The sequence below is a fragment of the Triturus cristatus genome, chromosome 6 (assembly GCF_964204655.1).
Source record: "Triturus cristatus chromosome 6, aTriCri1.1, whole genome shotgun sequence".
NCBI classification, from domain to species: Eukaryota; Metazoa; Chordata; class Amphibia; order Caudata; family Salamandridae; genus Triturus; species Triturus cristatus.
The window spans coordinates 1,458,736,452-1,458,758,241 of NC_140589.1; the positions used below are offsets into that span (position 1 = coordinate 1,458,736,452).

General features: G+C 47.3%; 1 protein-coding gene across 1 annotated transcript in view; it reads right to left on the reverse strand.

Annotated features, from left to right (window-relative positions):
• The window catches only part of ACTR2 (actin related protein 2), a 245,375-nt gene that overhangs the window by 45,242 nt on the left and 178,343 nt on the right, over positions 1–21,790 (reverse strand). The window lies entirely within an intron of this gene.

The following is a 21,790-nucleotide window of genomic DNA, read 5'->3' on the forward strand; positions in this document are numbered from 1 at the left end:
AGATGCCCAGCCGGAAAACATGTCCTCCGCTATGCTGCTGCTGCATGTGCCAGTAGAAGACTGAATCGTACACCGAAAAGGTGGGCAGGTGCTCAGGGATCAGTGCAGACCTGCACATGATGATCTCCTCAAGGTGGTACGGCCGCTCACAGGCGATCTGCGACTGGCAGTGTAGTCACGCAATAGCGGATGATCTCTGGGCAACAAGACACTGACCTAACTTTTGGGCAGAGGGGCTTAGTTCAGGCTCCATTCTTCTGGGCCCTCTGGTCAGTACAGCCTGCACTGGACTTTGATCACAGCCCTGACTGGGCCTTGGTGATCTCCTGGTCAAGTCATCATGGTTCCCTGCAAGACCTGCTGCTTGTGGCACAGGAATATACATCTCACTCTGGAGCTGGTGGGGCTCCCAGCAGAGTTCTCTTCTGGAAGCCCCACTAGCTCTGGGTCACACTGCACCTCGTTCCTGGCTCCTTACCACTCTCAGCAGGCAGGCTCACTTATAGGTGCTTCAGGTTAAATATACAGCCCGTCCAGCAATGCTAGGCTAAGGTGAAGTCCCCTCACCAATGGGATGTCAGGTAGACATCAGCTCTGGTTGTACAGATGATCTTGGGAGTTCTTTCTGGAGAACTCCTTTCCTTAGTCGTAGAGAACTTGGGACTGAAACTACAAGTGGGGCTGTGAGGTTCTACCTTTATACAGCAGAAGTAGACTGGAGATGTGCATCTACTGCCTGTGATTTCAGCCCCGGTTTGTGGTGCTCTCTAGACACTGTATTTGTGTATGGCTTTAAAAGTAGAGTAGATGAAAGCCTAGATACTCTTCTAGATCAACGAGGCTGATACATGTAGACCGTCTCTAGACACTAAGCAGTTATATATCCATACTGCTTGTTGCACTTCTTTTTAACACTACCAGTGCAAGCAAGTTAATAAAAGATTTTGTTTTGCTCCAACTAGGTAGTTTTAACTTCACCATTTTTTCCTGTCACTTTTTATCTTGCGCTGCATCCTCACCCCACCTTGATCCATCTGTGGGATTTAGCATCCTTGATAGTGTAGCAACATCTTGAAAAACATCCCTGAGCTCCTTCCTCACATTGAGGAAGTTGTAGCCGTTAGTGGGAGAAACCCATATGATGAAGCATGCCACCTATGGTGGGTGAGGGTATTCGTCCTAAAAGGGATCTCTCCCCAATGGAGATTTTATGAGACACCAGTACGTCTTTTTGTAGGCTTTAGTGTGCTAGCATAGACCCAAGGATGTTTTTGTGTTATTAATGCATCATAGTACCAAGCCTTTATGGATAAATACAACAGAGCGCATAACAAAGCAAGCATACATTAGCCATATGGACAGGTGCCCAGAACAAAGTATTATATATTTATCATTGGGTCAGTATGGAATTATAGTAACTGAAACTGTGGCTCCTTTGGAGTCACTCAATTAACTTCCCAACTCTAAAGGGATTCATGCATGCATTTACAAATAAAGACATGTATATGAAAGCATCCACAATCAAGACTTGCAGTCAATGAAACTGATCCATCAAAAACTCTGTGTGCGCTATTTCATGAAAAGCTAGTTAAACAGTACATCTAAAATGTACAAGGTGCTCCATGTAAAAAAATGGTGCAGTGCATGCAAGTTGTAAATAGTGAGCAATAAGCAGAACTCCTCCTCTTAAAATCTACATCTGTGGCTTGTTAATGGAGTGCTAGTGCATGCAAGTTCACTCATTAGTAATAAGACCCATCATATATAGGATATTTAGTCCAGTCCAAAGCTTAAATACTAACACCAATTACCATGGACAGGGCCTTCATCGGGACAGTACAATATGGCAGCACCCTCCACCTATAGGAATCCTATTTCACTAGGATATGAGAAAATCATGAAGCAAATCTATTAGCTTTAGGGAGTCAATCGTAAAAAAAGGAGACAAAAGAATCTTCTGGGCTCAGTAACCTTCAACTGAAGCTGCCCTAAGTGCTGAGGATGCATCCATATTGCTCTGTCCAGATCAGGACCCTGTATCATAGTGATTAGTGTGGTGGAAACGTCATGGACATTTCAATTTTGGAATGAACTGAATAGCTCATGTGTGATGATTATTAGGACAAACGAGAAAACACGCTTGCAATGCTGCTTCATTAACCACCATTTAAGAGTTGATGATTTAATTCCAGTTTTCACTCGCTATTCAGAACTTGCATGCACTGTGCCATTTACGTATTTGTAGCACACAGCACATTAAAGTCAATTTCTTACATTGAAAAAGATGTTTGAAGAAGTGGGTATAGTGTTCCAGTGGCTGACCAATCTTATATGTATATGCATGAACAGCATCACAGTTCCTGAGGAAGTGGTCAAATGACCCTAGGGTGAATAATCTGAGCTCTTGTGTTTGCAGCAAATGTAACCATAGATTAGTCCAGAATGCAATACTTTTCCATATAAAAACTCACTCAATGTTCTCAGACATTGCAGGTGCACAGCAGACATTGGCTTATAACTTTCATGACAGGATAATTGTTCATGATCAACAAGCGACATTAGGTGTCACCTTCACAATCTAATCAAGCTCACTTCTTACTCTGAGCCAGTTAATCCGTGCAAAAAATATGTCAACTTTCTCACAATTTGCAAACTATTGTGAATTTTATAGGCATTTCACATATTACAGTCAAGCGGAGGGTGGAAATGTTGCAGCTGGGAAATCAGTCTATGTAAAGTAAATGTCTCTTGCAACAGACATTACGTCCACCTGCTGCCTGCATTATAGGAGGTACACTGTAATGGCACCTGGTCTCATACAGAGGCCCACGGGTTCTTTACCAACCTTCAGATGAAAAAACTTGGGGGTTCACAGACGTCATAGTCCTGCATCTCATTCTTCCTCTTCCTAGGCCTCTTCCTTGTACTTTGTAATGTAACACACAGCCTGGTGTACAGGACTATACACTGTATTCGAGGTTGTTCTTGATCACTAGTGTCAGCCCTAAGCTCAGAATCCAAGATATGCACTAGCTATTGAGCAGAAACCTTCAAGAATGAATAAGAATAGGTTGGTTGTGCTTCCTGCGCTAGTGAAAACATGGTATAAAAAGAAAAACATTGACGGTACAATGGTCGTCGACTGTGTGGTTGTAGTAGTCATGGTCGACAATGGTGCCACATGATTTGTCACTGACTGGATCATTGCTGGGAGAAAATGTGGCCTAACGACTAGGGCGGTCGACCTCGGAGCTGGGGAACCAGGTTCGAGTCTCCCCATGCCTAACAAAAATGAATGTGTCCGTCCGTAACGTAACTGGTGCCCATGTAAAGCGCTCGGATGCCTTCGGGTCTAGTTCGCACTATATAAAACTCCACAAAAAAAAAAAGAATAATTGCTGACGGGATCTTTTTGGATGACAATGGGGCACAGCCTGAGGTTTCGCCGGCGAGACAGTTGTTGACGGTTGCTTTTTCACTTCTGACTTAGATGGGACTACAGAAAAGTAATCAGAGGAGCTGGAATTTCATGCCATTGACAGGGCAGGTTGTTCCTTGCATTGTTTCAATGCCTTCTCTGGAAAAGACTTGTCCTCAGAAGCGTCTGAATCCGTCTCTTCCAAGGTCATTTCAGACAAGGAAGTCCCTTATGTCTTTTTTTGTGCTGCCTTTTTGGAAGTGCCTGGAGGAGCACTTTTCAATGGATCATCCTGTGAGGAGGGGTATCCCCATTGGAAGAGGACGTTTTCTTCTTCTGCAGATGATAAAGAGCCAACCTCATTAACCTATCCTTAAGCATTTTTGAGGGAAATGTGTTAAATATGTTGCAGCATGATGCCTTGTGTTGAGGATAAAATCAATACATGCAGTAATTGTGCTGACCATCGGTATAAATCTTCCTTTGATCGCAGTATAAGCAGGACTTGAAGAGTGTTTTATTCTTTCTCTGTCATAGCAACAGTTGGAGTGTCTATCTGGCCCAGAAGATTAAAAAGTCTGAAAAAACCATAAAAACTCACAGTTTGTGCAAAGATGAAGTTTGGCTGGCCAAAGTCCATGCAACACTTAGCGGCAATCAAAATCTAGCAAATGTAAAGTCAATGATGGGTAACAGCAGAGCTCTTCTCGGGGTCATCTTCACACATGACATGTGGAAGAAATATGAACTCTCTTGGCCACAGTGAGAGAGTAAAGAGTTCAGCCCCTCCACCTCGTTCGTTGAGGTTTGGGTTGTGTCAAACTGTTGGGTCTGTGGCCAAATTAACACTGCTACCTGCTATTTAAAGTTACTGTGAATTCCCAACTTGACAATGGGGAACGATTCATGAATGTGAATTTATGAATTAACACTGTTGGAAAAAAGCACAAGATGAGGACTTTTAAAACAGTACATGTGTTAATCTTGATCGATCAATGGAGCAAAAGAACAAGAGAAAAGTCATAAAATAAGCAATGGCAAAACCAATAGTTCTCGCCTTCATAATGTGATTGCCAAGCTGTTTTGCCAATGCTGGTCAATAAAGCATTGTTTAAAAACAGTAAAAGAACACATTTTATTAAATGGAGGAAACGCAAACATATCTTATGGCTTCTCAAAACTGTACAGGATTTTTTTTTTTTGATAATCAACTTTATTTCATTTTTAGCACAACAAGAAATCGGTAGCAAATCAAACACATCGGGACAAATTACAATCACAGTGAGCTGACAGACTCCTATAGCACAGATGAAGTAAGTAAGATCTTTGTTTAACAAGATGTATTCCACCGACAAACCCAGACCCCCTCAAGCGGGCAGTAAGTTGAATCACTTGCCCCAAATTTTGCCGAAGAGTTCGGGATAACCCTGGGCCTCGAAGAGGGGCTCCTCCTGGGTTCCACACCCGTCCCCCCCCACGCCTCCATTGCCTCACAGTAGGCGGTTTGGCCTGGGACCATAGCGTTGCTATGTCACGCTTCGCCACTGCTACCACCGTGCCCAAGAGGCGCTTATCCGCCCGGGACCCATCGAGGCCATCGAACACCCCCAGGAGCAGGCGCAGTGGGTCATGGGGGACCTCCCAACCCAGGGCTTGCGTAAGCTCAGTTTCCACCCCCCTCCAGAACGGGACATTGCCAGACCACGTGATAAAAGTCTGCTGGGGCATAGCTGCAACGCGTACAGGCCGGGGAAGAACGCATGTGGGCGCTGTACAGGCGTGTGGGGGTGAGGTATGCCACATGGAGATAATAAAGCTGGACGAGACACAGTTTGGAGGAGGTTGTCAGGGTCCTGAGGGCCATAAGGGCATCTCTCCAGTCCGCCTCCTCCAGGGGAGCCAGCCATCCCTCCCATCGGGTCCGGAGTTGGTTGAGGGACGCGGGACCATTGTTCACCAGGGAATGGTAAATACGCGAGACCCCGCCTCTGCCAAGGTTCCCCATCAACACCTGGGCCTCCAGGGGGCTAAATTACGGAAAGGTATTGGGAGAGGGAATGTGTGCATGGAGGGCATGCCTGAGCTGTAAATATTTGTAGAATTGTGAGGGAAGGAGGGAATGTCATTGTAATTCTGCAAAAGATCTGATGTGGTCCCCCACCCAGATGTCGTCTAATAACGAGATCCCAACAAGATCCCATCGGCGGAAGCCCTGGAGAGATGAAATCCCCCCCAACCATAGCCCGCTCCACAAGGGCGTCTGCCTGGTAAGCTCCCGGTCCCACTGTACGTAGCGCAGGCAGGCCATAAACACCGCCCTAGTGACGGGGGGAGATCCCGTGGCACTGGGCTCCCGTAGAGGTATGCTTGAATCTGCGCAAAGTCCATCAGCCGGAGTTCCACTCGATAGGCCGGGTCGGACCAGCCACCCGTGAACCAGTCGTGGACCACAATTAGCTGTGTGGCCAGGTAGCATAGGTGGAGATTAGAGACCCCCATCGTAGGGAGGAATACGACAATGTGCTAGGGACAATTGCGGCCTCCTGTCTCCCCATAGAAACCGAGTGACGGTGCCGTCTAGTTCCTGGAACCAACTACCCGGGAGTTGGGTGGTGGTATTTTGGAGGATGTACAGGAAACGGGGGAGGACCATCATTTTAAAGAGGGCACTCCGGCCCAGAGGGTTGAGAGGGAGGGATTGCCATTTCTTAAGATCCGCTTTGGCTCTGGAGACCAAGGGTGCGATGTTCAGGGCCCACTCGAGCTCGGGGAGGAGGGCGATCCATACACCCAGGTACTTGAACGATTGCCTGCGTAGGGGGATATCCGCTTGCCAGTCGAAGCACGCCCGGGTGGGGTGCAGGGGGACCAGCGTGGCCTGAGGCCGGAGACCCGTTCAAATGCCTAAAGGGCGTACAAGCAGCGCGGGCCAGAGGTCTCCGGGTCTGCCAAAAACAGAAGGACATCATCGGCGTACAGGGCTATCTTATCGGTGCAACTCGGATCCCAGGCCCAACCTCGGATGAGGGAGTCCAGATGGATAAGGGGGGCCAGGGGCTCCATCGCCAGAGCGAATAGGAGCGGCGAGAGCGGGCAGCCCTGGTGAGTACCCCTCTGGATGGGGAACGCCTCGAACAACACCCCATTTATGAGGACCCGAGCACGGGGTTGTGAGTAAAGGACTCGGATCAGGCGCCGGAACACAGTGCCAAAACCCATCGTCACCAACACGTCCTCGAGATAACGCCAGTCCACAGTGTCAAATGCTTTTTCAAAGTCTAGAAAAAGCAACGCCAGATACGGGGTAAGGTGGTGGCGGTGTGCAAGGGCGAGGCGGATGCAATGTCGGGTACCCCGGGCCGGCATAAAACCGCACTGGTCCGGGTGAACCAGGTCGTGCAGATGGAGGCGGAGCCGTTGGGCAATACCGTGGCGAAGAGTTTGACATCCGTATTGATGAGGGAGCTAGGGCGGTAAGCCGCACAATCAAGGGAGGGTGGCTGTGTCTTTGGGATGACTACAATAGTGGCCACGTCCACCTCTGGTGGGAAGGATCCCACCTCTACTACATGTTTAAATAGGGCCGTTAAGTGGGGAACCAGTGTGTCGCAAAAGGTCGCATAATATTCTTGGGGGTAGCCGTCGGGCCCGGGCAACAGCGAGATAACCCTGGGTATCTCATCCGGGGTGAAGGGGAGGTCAAGAGCCTCTGAGACCGCCTGGGAGAGGCATGGCAGGTGCGTTTCGGTCCTGGCCAGCAGGTCCGCCAGGGAGGTCTGAGGAGGTTGGGCCGCGTACATGGTCGCAAAGTACCCAGAGAAGGTTTGAGCAATGGCATGGGCTGTGACATGATGAGCCCCAGCCCCAGCCCCGTCCCGGACCTCTGAAATAATACGATTGGCTTTGGGATAGGACACTAAATTGTGCAGCAGTTTGCCATTTTTATCGCCCCAGCCATACACGCGCGCCACCGAGGAGCGCCATAGCATTTTAGCGGCCTCCAGCGAATTCTGGCAAATCTCTTCGCGGAGTAGCATGAGCTGCCGAGCGGAGTCCTCACTGTCATTGGTAGCCTGGGCTCCCTCCAGCTGCACGAGCCGCGCGTACTGCTCCACACGTTTCGCGTGGACCAGGCCTCTGGCCACACCGCGGAGTACGGCCTTGCCGGCCTCCCACAATGTTCCCGGTGAGGAAACAGAACCCGTGTTAGTAGAGAAATATAGCTCCACTTCCTGCCCAAGGGATGCGACAAAGTCAGCGTCCTGCAGGAACCAGGCGTTCATCCGCCATGCTGTACGGGTGCCGTGAGAGGAGGTCCCCAGGCCGAGGGAGACCAGGGAGAGGTCAGAGATACCCCTGGGCAGCACAGTGACCCCGGATAATAGTTGACAGTCCGCGGCCGGCAATAGAAATACGTCGATACGGGAGTGGGTGTGGTGGGCTGCCGAAGTATGAGTCTATTGCTCCTTACGGGGGTTCCACACCCTCCAGGCATCGTAGAGACCCAGGGCAGAGGACCAGTCAGATAGGCTTTCTGCAGAGGCTAGGCGGTAAGCTGATGGAGGATCTGTTGTGTCACGCAAAGGTTGCAGGACGGCATTAAATTCACCCCCCACTACCGTCAGCCCAGGTGGGAAGGAAGAGATTATCGGTGTGAGCTGGAGAATGACGGAGGCCATATTGGCGGGAAGGACGTATGTACACAAGAGATTCAGGGGTGGCCCCTCGATTGTACCCGTCAAGGCCACATAACGGCCTTGTGTGTCCGCCTCGACATGGGCCAGGGTAAAGGGAAGTCCTCGTCGGAGCGCAATGGCCACCCCCCGGGAACCCCTTGTAAAACCAGAGTGCCAGACCCTGTCAAACCCGTATCGAGCGAGAAAGGTGCAGTGTGAGCCCAGGAGGTGCGTCTCTTGCAGAAACAGGATGTCAGGCGCATGGCGGCGGGCGCTACGAAGGACAGCAGTATGCTTAATACGATCAAGTAGGCCGTTGACATTCCAGGAGAGGAAGTGGAGGGCCCTATGGAAAGTGGGCATCATAGAGGTGAGTGGTGTGTAAATATGCGGGTGTAAGCACAAAGAAGCCTGGGTCCCATGAGAAACAACCTGACATGGTCCAAAACATGGGAGTAGGAAGTGTGCGATCCGGTGAGTCTCGTGTCAGCATTGAGGGCAAACAGGTGTGTGTAGCTACCGAAGACAACTAGGAACAGCGGCCCGTAGGCGGCTAAAAACAACAAACTAATGGGAGACAACAGTCCCCCCCCCCCCCCCCAACCCCCCCGCCCTATACTTATTAGGAGGAAGCATCTGTCGCCCTGAAAAAGGAAACAAGTTAAACCAACAACCTCACATTGAGGCGAAGTACAAAGTTAAAACGCTTGGCGAAAACAGGAGCATGGCAGAGATGGACCCCCCTCCATGTAACCGGATACAGAATTGTCAACAGCTGCCAGTGCAGTCAGGTCGACAGTGCGTTCAGTATGGTAAGCAAATCCTGAGTCAAGGTAGAACGTTAGGCACCAGGGTCTAGGTAACATTAAGGCAGAATCCCCCTGATGCGGAATCTTCCATCCAGGGACCCTATAGGTGCTACCAGAAGGCCAGAAGGAATATGCTACTTACCAGTATGCATCTGTTCTTGGCATGTAGAGCTGCAGATCTACACACTTTGCATAGATCGCCATCTGGTGTTGGGCCCGGATGTTTGCAGTTTGTTTTTTCTCTTGGAAAGTCTTTGGAAGACACGAGGTCGGTGACGCCTCACTTGGATCGTATTGCGCATGGGCTTCGGCTCCATCCTCAGATTGTTTTTCGCCAACAGGGAAAGATGGAGCGTAGTAATATCAGTGAAGAAACCCATGTGTGTTGTATCTAAATAGACTGGAACAGATACAGGTAGCCGGGGAGGCGGGTGGGCGTGTGTAGATCTGCAGCTCTACATGCCAAGAACAGATGCATACTGGTAAGTAGCATATTCCGTTCGAGGCATATGAGCTGCAGATTACACACTTTGCATAGACTATATAGCAGTTCCCAACCTTAGCGGCGACCACCGGTATCTGTTGCAGTGGTTTGAAATAGTATTTTTAGTACAGCCTGGCCCACCCTAGCTTGTTGCTTGGTTTGCACATCTACACAGTAATGTTTAGTGAAAGTGTGCGGTGTTGACCATGTAGCTCGTTTGCAGATATCATCTAATGGGATGTTCCCTAGAAAAGCCATAGAAGCCTCCATCTTTCGTGTAGAGTGGGCTTTAGGGGGAACAGATAGCGTTAGTTTTGCTTTGTGGTAGCAAATCTGTATGCATTTTACAATCCACCTAGCTATCCCTGATTTTGAGATGGGGTTGCCTTTGTGTGGTGGAGAGAAAGAGACAAATAGTTGCTTGGTCTTTCTGAAAGGTTGTGTTCTCTGGATATAGTAAAGTAAGGCCCGTTTAACATCTAGCGTGTGTAGAGCCTTTTCTGCAACAGTTTGAGGTTGCGAGAAAAATACTGGTAATTCTACCGATTGGTTTAGATGAAAGGGGGAAATGACTTTGGGTAGGAATTTTGGGTTGGTACGGAGAACAAATTTGTTCTGGTGCATCTGGAGAAAAGTTTCTTGTATAGTAAGTGCTTGTATCTCACTGACCCTTCTAAGGGAAGTGATGGCTACAAGAAAAGCTGTTTTCCATGTGAGAAATTGCAGTTCGCATTTATGCAAAGGTTCGAAGGGCGGTCCCATTAGCCTTGTGAAAACTATATTTAAGTTCCACACAGGTGAGGGTGGTACTCTGGGGGGAATTATTTGTTTCAGGCCTTCCATGAAGGCTTTAATGGCAGGAACTCTTAACCCCTTCAGTGCCCATGACGAGCTGGACTCATCATGGGCTGCGGTGGCGCTGTGCCCATGACGAGTCCAGCTCGTCATGAACTCCGCCCGCTAATGCAAGGCGCGGCACTGGGCGGGGAAAGGGGCGGGCATGCAAGGGGTTAAAAGTGATAGGTGCTGTCTGTTTTGTAGGTAAGCGGCAATTGCTGCGAGGTGTAGCCGAATGGATGTATATGCTAGGTTACACCTTTGTAGATGGAGCAAGTAGCATATGATGTGCTGTATAGATACGTCTAAAGGATTGATTGTGTTGTTATGGCAATAAACAACAAATCTTTTCCACTTGGCAGTGTAGCAGGCTCTAGTGGTAGGGCGTCTAGCTTCTCTGATGATGTTCATATAGTCAGGGGGAAGGTTAAGGTATCCGAATTCTAGGATCTCAGGAGCCAGATCGCAAGGTTGAGCTGAGCTGGGTCAGGGTGTCTGATCTCTCCATGGTTCTGGGTTAGAAGGCATGGTGAGAGGTGTAGCTTTTGGTGTGGTACTACTGAGAGTTCCAGTAACGTGGTGTACCACGGTTGTCTGGCCCACGTTGGAGCTACTAGGATCAGTGTGAGGGAATGCTGTTGTAGCTTTCGCACCACTAATGGAATTAGTGGGAGAGGTGGAAAGGTGTACGCAAATTTTCTCCGTGTTTGTTCCGTCGGCGCCGAAGGTTTCGGGGCCGATGACTTTTTAGGCTTGTCCGTGCTGTGCTTAGCACTGGGCTTGGGAACCTCCGATTTCTTGGTCGGCGCCGAGGTGGGCTTCGGCGTAGAAGTGTCGGTGCCGAGGGCCTTATGGGGTTTGGTCGGTACCGAAAGGCTGGGTTTCGACACCGAGGACTTTGGTGCGGAGCTCGGTGTCGAGGTAGAGGCCGGTCTCTTTTTCGGTGCCGAAGTGTGTTTCTCGGCACCGCTGGGGGGCTGGCTCGAGCCCGAGCCGCCGGAAGGCTTATTTGGCTTCTTCACCGGGCCCGAAGGTGGGGTGTTTGAAGCAGTGTCTCTGGTCTTGCCTAGGCCCGGAGGCGAAGGCGTGACCGAAGCCTTTTTGGGTGTGGGTGCGGGAGGGGGTATAGTACTCACGACCCTCTGTGCCGGGGTGATGTCCTCCACATCTGAGTCGTCGGCTTCGGAAGCAGTTGAAGAAGTAAGCAGACTTGACAAGGGCTTAGTGGCATTTATGTCTGTAGCACAAAATTTCTTTTAAAACAGAATATTTACTAGGCATAGAGAATCTGATAATGCAGATTGGAATTCAAGGTCCCTTAGGGACTTCAGCGACTGGAAGGGGCATCATGTTGTCTTCAACAAGATTGCACAGGGATGGGGCCCAATAGATGTGGGTTTGTTTGCAAGCAGGTTATATTTTCAGGTGAGGAACTACTTCAGCTGGGGGCTATATCTGAAGGCCTTAATGATGGATGCATTTCAACAGTCAGATTAGCCTGAGAGGTTTGCTATGATACACAGAGCATGACGAAGGCGAGGAGAGGTGTCAGAGAATTCCTAGAATTCCATCACAGGTTTGGTTTCCAGGGCTATTAGAGTTGGCAATGGTAAAACCTTTCCCGATTCCATTGGGAAAATGTTTGCTCGTAGGTCCAGGTGGAGAAGAGCATCTTTGGGGTTTTGTTAGGGACCTGGAACTCTCAAGTTTTGGAAGTATCAGGGGATCCAACAGCTGATCATGCCTGGCAAGAGATGCTCAGGACTTCCTCAATGAAACTCAGGCTCCTGTAACAGAGTAAAAAATACAGAGGTATTTGAAGAGTTTGGAGTAGTTGGTGCTTGGAGAGGAATTTGAATCCCATGGAAGCCCCTACTGTTCTTTAATTTCTTACCAGAGCATTTTCAGAAGGCTCTTTGCTACAGGACAGAGAATTGGTATAGATTTGCTATTTTACTGGGTCATTCCTTCGTGAATCGGTGATCAATTGGTAGTGACGCTATGGTTTGTCGAGTGAGTAAAGTATTAGATTTAAAAGGCCTCCTAGAGCTTAATATGGTTTTCTTTGGGATGTCCATTCAGTTGAGTATGTTGCTAATGTGGTGGTGCAGGGCTTTCAACATTCATAATTATAGTATCCGTTCTTGTAATGAAATGACGATTTATTTATTATGCAGAAAGCGTCTAGATTTCATTAAAGATATGCAGGCTATTATTATGCATCTCCCTCCCTTCCTCTCTCTTTAGTTTGAAAAAAATGAGAGTTGTTGTAAGGCGTGGCAATGCGTTCAGTTTTTATTTTTGCTGCCATTGTTTTGATCTGTTTAAAGTGTACTATTGTTTCACAAGGATATTTTGCATTTGTTCATTAAAAGGAAAGAAATAAGTTTTGAAGCATCCAGGATATAGGCTATTGTTTTGTTTTTTCACAAAATCATACATAAGATTCATCAATGGAAATGTGCTGGCAGTTAGGAAGACAGGCACAGATTGCAGTGTTATGGCGTTTTGCTTGCATTTCTTTGTTTATCACAGCTTATAAAAGAGAAAGAGGAGACCCACTCAGTGGTTGATATAGACTTATGACAGCATTCTGTTTTTTGGAGTTGTGTGCTTTATGATGTAAAGGTGCTACAAGGAGAGGGCAATGAAAGGTTTATGCATGTGATCTGCATGTTACCCAGTGTGCTCTGCAGGAAACGCATTAACCCACTCTGCCACCTCATGAGGCGCAACTGTGATTACTCACCAGCAAGCGCATTAACCACCAGCGCTATCTTACCATTATTATCCTCCGACATTGGCATGGCACACAAATATCTCTGCAGCAGGTACCTTAACCCCATAAACTATTTTAAAATTCCAGATCATCCCATTCACGTTGTCACACCTTGAACCCCAATTTAAATTTGAGTATTTATTTCCAATTCCAGTACAGTGCCTTACATGCGGGGGTGGGACTAGAAAGACACGGGACGTGCATTGTAACAAGATCGTTCTGTGAGTGAGAAGGCAGGAGGGAGAAAAAGAACAGAGTGGAGGTGGGGCCTGGAGAAGGAAGCGGCGAGGTGGGTCAGACTACTTAGTGCCGGAAGGAGGAGCAAGGAAGGGAGTCACTCCGCAGAGAGGCTTGCACAGACTTGCCCTGATTATACTGCGACGAGCTGCTTTCCTGTCTCCTGCGGCTCCATCGGCCTGTCCGACGCAGGCAGCAACAGCAGGCTTCCCGGGCTTGGCGCGAGTGAGTCTTTGTAACGGAGCTTCAGACTTGCGAGTCATTCTTTGCACCTCTCCCTGTTTAATTTCCTTCTAATACTCTTGCCTGCTGTTCCATTCATTTGTCATGGAGAGCTATAAGATATCAATAACGCGCCGCCGATGCTTGGGTTTTTCAAGGCGTAGCAGCACTTCGGTTACAAAAGTGTACGAGCTTTCCACTTTCCCATTGAAGAAAATGTCATCCCATAGGGTGTGTGCCAGCGGAAGAGGGGGCTAGAATGCTGCATTCAAGCTTCTCCGATCGGAGTTCTCAGATGTTGGAAAGTGGGGCACAGGACAGGAGGGCTGGCTGTGGTGTGTAACTGACTCCTCTCCAACCCGCCGGCCTCTCTGAGGCATCTGTATGTCAGGAAATCTCGCAGGTGTGCTGTTCGTAGTATGGTTTAAGCTGCCAGCACGTACTGGCCGAAGATGAGTGAGCAGGGAAGTGCTTGCTCACGCAGCTTGGATCCTGTCAGAGTTTCAGATCTCTTGGGATCACAAGCGCGGCCACGCGGCTGCGAAAGGAATGTGAGGTATGCAGCTGGCACCCGGCCGCGCTGCTGCTCGCTCCTGAGCTCTCTAGGCCAGGGGAGAGAGAAGGCGGGACATGCACCCGCCTTTGGCCAATTGCGTGCTGTCTTTCTTAGAAAGACGCACGCAAAGACTAATAGCGTGGTCCGAGTTGGAAGAGCTTACTAGAAGCCTCGCAGACCAGCGTATGCGCTCTGGCTCAGGCTAAACCTAAAAATGAATTACAATAATTGATCATTCTGTGTGGTCAGCCGATTGGTGTATTTGCCTGCAACGAACCACTGTCCAAAGCATGTCTTGAATTTATTCAGGTCTTGGGCAAGAGTACTTAATCAGGGACCAAGGTGATAAGCAAAGGTTTCTCTGAGTCAGCTTGATTATTGTGTAATCAAACCAAGCATATGGATATGATCTATGAGGCTCCGGTATCCAGCTAACATCTGACAAAAAGTAGTGATAAACAGGAAGCAGGAGAAGCATGAAGTGTTATATGCACCAAGCACTAGAGTACACATGCAGCAGCTGTTAGGCATTTTACTTCCCATCAAGCTAAAAAAAAGTTAGAAGTGTGAATCCAATATATTCATTTATAATTTCCGATGTCTTTATAACAGTATAGAGAAGGGAAGTGTGAAGGTAAGTGAATATGGAGCTCTTGTGATCTAAACCAGCGGTTAACCTGAGGTCCACAGACTCCTGGGGTCTACTCCTACCTTAGGGAGCACACAACTGTTTAGAAGACTGAATAATATTATGAGATTAATACAGCATATATCCATAAAGAAAGCAATACTGAAAATGTTAAAACACAGATTAAATGTGAAGGAATTTGAAATTAGAGGATGAAAATTACTTTGGTATACTTTGCTTGATTCATGGGAGCAGCTCAAGTACAGCAAACAGACTCTAGTGTGGAATGGTGTCCTTAATTTAAGGATTGATATGAGCAGACAAAAATAGAGTTTGCACTAAGAGCTAAAAAGATAAAATGATATACTAGTGTTTAGCATATTGCTTCATATTTCAGAACGAAAACCAAATTCTTAAATTCTCAAATGTTTCCATTAAAGTTAAAATTTTGATTTAGTATAATTTTTGTTTGTAATTTTAATCAAAGGGGCAAAGCAAGATGGCGCCCATGTAAGACGCTAGCTCTCGTCGCTCCCCTGTCCTGAATCCCCCGATCTCAGAGGAGCCCTGTACGGGAGCATGCGGTCAGGTCTTTGTGTCGGCGATTGTGGTCAGCCGAGTGTGGCCCAATCCATTGTGTGCAGCGGACGAGGCTGGCTGCTACAGACTTTGGCGGCTGTGACTTCAAGGACGGTCTCTGCCTTCCCTGAGACTCAGAGCTGGTTGTTACTGCTCAGTGCTACTTACGTGAGGCACCGTGGAATGCCCGGTCACGGGACAAGGAAAATGGCTTCTGCCAAATTGGGTGTGGCTGCAGGATTCCCTGTTCCCTCCAGGTCTCACTAGGATCCCGGTTAGGAGGCGAAGGAGGGGGGAGGGGGTTTAGGAAAACTGAAGGAAGCTCTGGCAGGGGCAAGTTAAAGCGTAATGGAACGGGTGGTGGGATAAAAGGAGGTAAACAACCGGGAAAGGCAGGCTTGCCTTGTGACTCTATGGGGACCCAACCATTAATCCCCACCTTATTCTCAGTTGGCAGTAAAGCCTCCGCAGTGAATAATGGAGAGCCGAGTCTGGAAACTCGATCTGGGAGTAAGGCAGGGGCTACTGCTGACGCCCTGTTGAGTAGGGCTAATTCGGTATTGCCCCCCGTGCATCTGAGTAAAGTGGATGGTCCTAATAGGGACGTTACCCAATCTACGGACACTTGATTTCCAAGCAGGGAGTCCAGCATAAACCCAAAGCCTGGGGAGGATACATTACCCAGACACCTGACTGTGCTCTGACCTCAGTCATAACTTGCACCACAGACATGGCGACGCGGGAAAGTGATCACACTCTGGAAAGTCGGAGACAGGCCAATGAGATACACTCCTGGGCAGAATCTCAGACAGTGGGCCGAATAAATTGATACTTGTATAGCGCACTACTCACTCGCAAGGGTCTCAAGGCGCTTGTACGAATACCGCTGTGGAACCCATCCTGGCTTTCCCTGTGAGGCGTCCACTCCTGGGCACCCCCAAGGTGGAGGCCAGGCATCCTTTAGCGTTGTGGGGGCCTTTGTGGAGATTAAGCAAGCTATTGCCCAGAGTTGCAGAGTGGGACTCCATGATTGGAATAGGCACCGAGGCGAAAATTATCAGGTCCGTGGAATTTTTGAGCCCAAGACCCGCCGAGGCGGGGAATTGAACCCTGGTCCCGGGCCAGACCTCTGCATCAGGGTCTGCCGATCTAACCATTGAGCCACACTTCTCCTACGCACTACTGGTAACATGGAGGTACAAGCAAACAGAGTCATGGGGGGTTAACCCGAAATACTTGCGACAGGAGTTCAGATCTAGAATATTATTGGGTAGGAGCCAATGGTCACGGTCAAATCTCCCGATATTGGAGAGAAATCTTTCTCCCTCACTCTCTAATCTGGAGAATTAGTCGTTTTCCTTAAGTGACGAGTTGGCCGCCTATTCCTCCTCCGGTAATGCTCTCGATAATGCTGCATGTTTAACACAGCGCAAATTGACAGGAAGGGTTGAGAGAGGAAAAAAAAGAAAAAACATAAAGAAGGGTAGGCTGTGGTGAAGTTTCCGTCAGGAGCAGGAGGGAGGCCTCCTCGGAGAACCTACGATAGGTCTACTCTGCAACCCAGTTGGTATTCTCAGCAGAGGAACCTGGGGGAACTCCAAAAGTTCCCAGTGGCCCTTTAGTGGGTAGGTCTTCGGAACCATTTACAGTAGAAGGCTCGCTGGCCTTAATCCTCCAAACCATAAAACAAGTACAGGAAGTAGCCACAAAGTAATTGCACAGAACTATAAAGAAAATAAATAAAATGTGCTCAGACACTGATGGAAGAATAGCTATGGTTGAGGAAAGGACAGAGTGTTGTGAGACCGAAGTCAATGCGCTTAAAATTCAGAAATCCTCTCAAGAGACTGCCCTGGCTAACGTCTCCTGGAAACTAGAAGGCCAAGAAAACAGACAGCGACGGAATAACTTGAGAGTTTTGGGGATTCCTGAGGGGGTGGAGGGCCTTGATGCAAGAGTATATATAGTTACATTATTGAGAGTCGCCTTTCCGGATAAAAACAAGTGGAATTTGGATGTAGAAATTAAACGTGCGCACAGGTTCCCCCTGATGTTGAAGAAATTTTGGCCCAATGAACCAGAGAGACCCAGGGCTATACAGGTCTACTTCAGGAACTTCTTGCTGCATCAAGAAATAGCCAACCCATCCTAATTCAAAAAAGGAGTTTGAGGGTGACACATTTTTTGTCAGGCCAGTATGTGCACATGCAACGGTAGAGAGGCGATGGTGGTTGCGACAACTTTTCAACCTGCTTCAGAAAATTGTTGCCAAAGTATACATCCAAAATACCGCTTGGTTGAAAGTGGTGTATAAGGGTCATACCCGCAGCTTTACTTTCGAGATTGTGGCCTAGGAATGCCTAAAAGAGATTAGCGGGGGCTGCATTCAGGTTTGGAGAAAAACAGATGCCTTAAAAGGCAAGTCCGGGGTTAAACCGAGGTTAGTCAGTTAAACTGGCTAACGGGGCTACAGTTCCCTAAGGGCTGTTATTCTTTGAGAAAATTAGTCGCTGTGGTTATCATTGGGATCCTGTTTTTTTTGTTTTCTTTACTTTTATTATGATATTGTTTTTTTCGTTGGGGGAATGACAGGTGTCACTGGCTCCCACTGGTGCTATCACTCAGGCATGATGCCTGATTGCTCGTATGGTGGGTGGGAGAGGGGGTTCAGCGTGTGGGTTGGGGGAGTTGGAGGGTGGGTCCGGTGGGGCAATGGGAGGGCGAAGGAGGGGGTGTGCCACACTATTAATACAAATGGTAGAGAGACATGACAAGAAGAGGAGAAAAGTGAAATCACTGGTTGACCGGAGTTTCGAGAGATTGAGTGGCGATTCTATGGATTTAAAAGCAGGGAGGAGAGGAGTAAACTGAGAATTGCAACTGTGAATATCTGCGGGCTTAATGATAAAAAGAAGAGGGCCAGAGTTACAAGCACTAGAGGCTGATATTATCTGTCTCCAGGAGACGCATATTGAGGGGTCTCAATTGTCACTGCTAGATACGCTTGGATATAAACTGGTTGATGGTACTCTGCAAGGGACATGTACTTGTGGGGTAGCAATTTTAGCTCGTAGTTCATTAGGATTGTTTACACAAGTGCGTTCAGATAGATATGGGAGGTGGGTTATTACTGAATTCTGCTCCACTGCAAGAAGATTTACTTTCTGTTCTGTGTATGGGTCCATTTTAGACAATCCTGGGCTTTTCGACTGGCTCTCCAATGAATTAGCATTGTGGCCCCTCACCTATAATTCTTTATGGAGACTTGAATATTAACTTACCAACTAGCTGGTCATGTGAGGAGCATTAGAAGTATCATGGAAGGAAACCATAGGTATTTCATTCTCTTAGAGGGCTCTGCAAAGACCATGTGCTGATAGATGTTTGGCAGATAATGAGACCTAAGGAACAGGGTTATACCTTTTTTTCCTCGCCACATCAGTTGCACGCTCGATTAGATTTTTTCTTCGTCTCACACTATGTTATGCAAGAATGCAACATTGAAATCTAACTCCGGGTCATGTCTGACCATAACCCACTTGTGCTGGTGTTAAAGAATGGGGGCTGTGTTAAGAAGGGAACTCATTGGAGTTTTGAGCAAGCGTTATTAATCATGATTATCTTCGCCACATGATGGAATGGCTACTGACATTCCTCAGTGAAAATTTGGGTAGCGTCACAGCTGAAGTTGTCTGGGACACTTTGAAAGCGAGGGTCCGTGGGGAGACTCTACAATTTACGCTAAGTAGGAGGAAAAACGAAAAACGAAGAATGCAGGATCTTTGCACCATACTAGCAACGGAAGAAAAGAAATTAATAATCACTTCACAACAGAAGATTTTTCGAGAGGCACAATTGAGGGTAGCTTTAGCGAAAGCCACAATTAACAAGATAACCACAACAAAAGTAGCAGACAAGTGCACGGTGTGGAGGGAGAAAGTCTACGAATGTAGTGAGCAAATTGGACGTCATCTAGCCACCAGGGTGAGGCAGAAGGGAGGACAAAGTGAAGTATGAGAGATAAGAGATCCTGCATTGGGTGCGATCTCTGATCTGGCAGGAATAAGGATGGCTTTCAAAACATACTATCAAACCTTGTATTTGAAAAGCATCAAGGGTGAGGCCACAGACAGCTTCCACGATTCAGTAGGGTTTAGAGGGGGCCCCTACGTGGGCAGAAATCTTATCTGCGGTCTCTAATCTTGCTGCAGGCAAAGCAGCCGGCATCAATGGTATCACTACGGAATTTTATAGGATATTTGCGCAGGAGTTGAAAGACTGCCTAACCATCCTGTTTGCGCAAATTTTCAAAGGAGCCAGCCCTCCGCATTCTTGGTCTCATGCAAAGATTGTTGTCTTCCTTAAGAAAAAGAAGCCGGCAGCGGAAGTACTTGGGTCCTGTAGACCGATTACCTTGATTAATGGGGACTCCAAATTATACTCGAAAGTTCTTGCTTCTCGATTGTCCCCAATTATTAGTAACTTAGCATCTGGACAGCAACACAGGGTTATATCCGGGAGAGGCACCACTGATCATATTAGACTAGTAATTTCGATTTTCAATGCTGCCCGGGTGGAGGGAGACCCTACGGCTTTGATTCTACTGGATGCATAGAAAGCCTTTGAGGGGGTCTCCTGGCACTATCTCTGGGCCATGATGAAGAGGGTAAACATTGGGCCAGAATTTGACCAAGCCATCAAGGCACTATACCATTTTCCAGAAACTAGGGTGTTTGTAGCTGGGGAGCTCTTGGAGTCTTATGAGATCTCTCGGGTGGCCTTGCTCACTGCTCTGGTTTGCTTTATACATAGATCCATTTAGATGTAGGCTTGAGCACAATATCTGTATTCCTCCTATATCCCTCAGAAATTGGGATACCAAAGACCCTAGACAATGCAGATGACATAGCGTTAGTAACACCGGAACCAGCTGCAAGCTTGATCGAAAAAGAAGCAATCGGTTTTGGGCTAACCTCCGGTTATCTGTTAAATAAGGAAAAAAAGGAAATTGTGGTCAATAAAGGAATTACTTTTAAGGATGGGCGAGTGGTTACATGGGCAATATACCTAGGAATTACTATTGTCTCAGATTTAAATACCATTGTCAACGAAAACCTTAAGTCCTTTATGGAAAATGCGAAAAGCGACCAGTCCAGACTGAATAACTTACATCTATGTTTGGCAGGGAGGTGTAATGTAATTAAAATGATCTTTTTCCCAAAACTTCTTTATCTTTTCTGTGCTATCCCTTTAGAGATTGGAAATATGTGGTTGAAGAATATGAAAGAGCTGATGTCTCGATTCGTTTAGGCATATTCCAAGCTTAGAAGGGCCCTAAAATATTTGACACCCCCTAGTTAAAGAGGGGGCAGGGGTTACCAAATCTAAAATTATATTATTGGACAACCATGCTTCAAAACGGTTTGGTTCTACTTCAAGAAAAAACCCCACTCCAAGCTGGGTCTGAGTATCTCCCCTCCCCCTTCGAGTTATTGATAGGTGAGGTGGCATGGGGGGAGGTCTTTGGAGACAAATTGAATTTAATTAGGTTAAGAGAGTTTGTTTTAAGACTTTATTGAATGCTTTTAAAGTCTGGTAAATGGTCTGTAAATTATTGGGATTAGGTACTCTAAACGTTTATACTCCATTAGGTAATAATGAGAATCTTCCAGGGATTTTTGCCGACCAATATATCCTACATTGGGTTAAAGCTGGCTTGAACAGGGTTGACCTCCTTTTTCTCCTACGGTGGTAATGCCTTTTCAAGAGATTAAGAATAATTTCGATATTAGTCAGAAAGATTTCTTTAAGTACCTTCAGATAAGGGATTTTCTAACCAGTAAGGGAGGTGGGCTGGTGGGGTTCCAAAGATGTGACTTGGTAGGCCTATTGGTAGACAGACGTAACTCCCCATTGGAGCTATTTACACCCTCATCAATAAATGGATGAAACATGATTTAGACAAATACTCTCAGAAATGGCAGGAGAGATTGGCTATTTTGGAAACTAGTTTTCTGGAATCTTTTTCTTTTGCTCAAACGGCTTTATTATCTTCAAAGCTGCAAGCACAATATTATAAAACTTGTTTTAACCTCTATTACACTCCGCGTAGAACTGATAAATGGTGGGATGGTAAGGGATCACGATGTCCTAGATGTCAACTTAAGGGGGCAGATAGTGTACATTTTTTTGCCACGTCACACATTAACAACTATGAAGACAGAAATAACCCAGTTTTTTAAGGAAAAATTAAATATGAGGGTTTCCTTGACATCTGCTCTGATATTACTGGGAGTATCAGAGGGCGAGAGGAATGATAGCGGTAGAGCACTCTTATTTATATCCAGGACTATTTTTCGATTATGTATTGCATCGGCATGGTCGGACATCAACCCACCCATTTTCCAGCAATGGCTAGCCTGGTTCTCGCAGTATGTAATCTGGAAAAAGCAACCTACTTGGAATGCGGAGGTGGGCGCCGCTTCTTGATTGGATTCAATTGGGGAAATGAGATAGTTTGCGGGAGGTATATCCTTCTGTGAAGGATACAGATTATACTATGAGG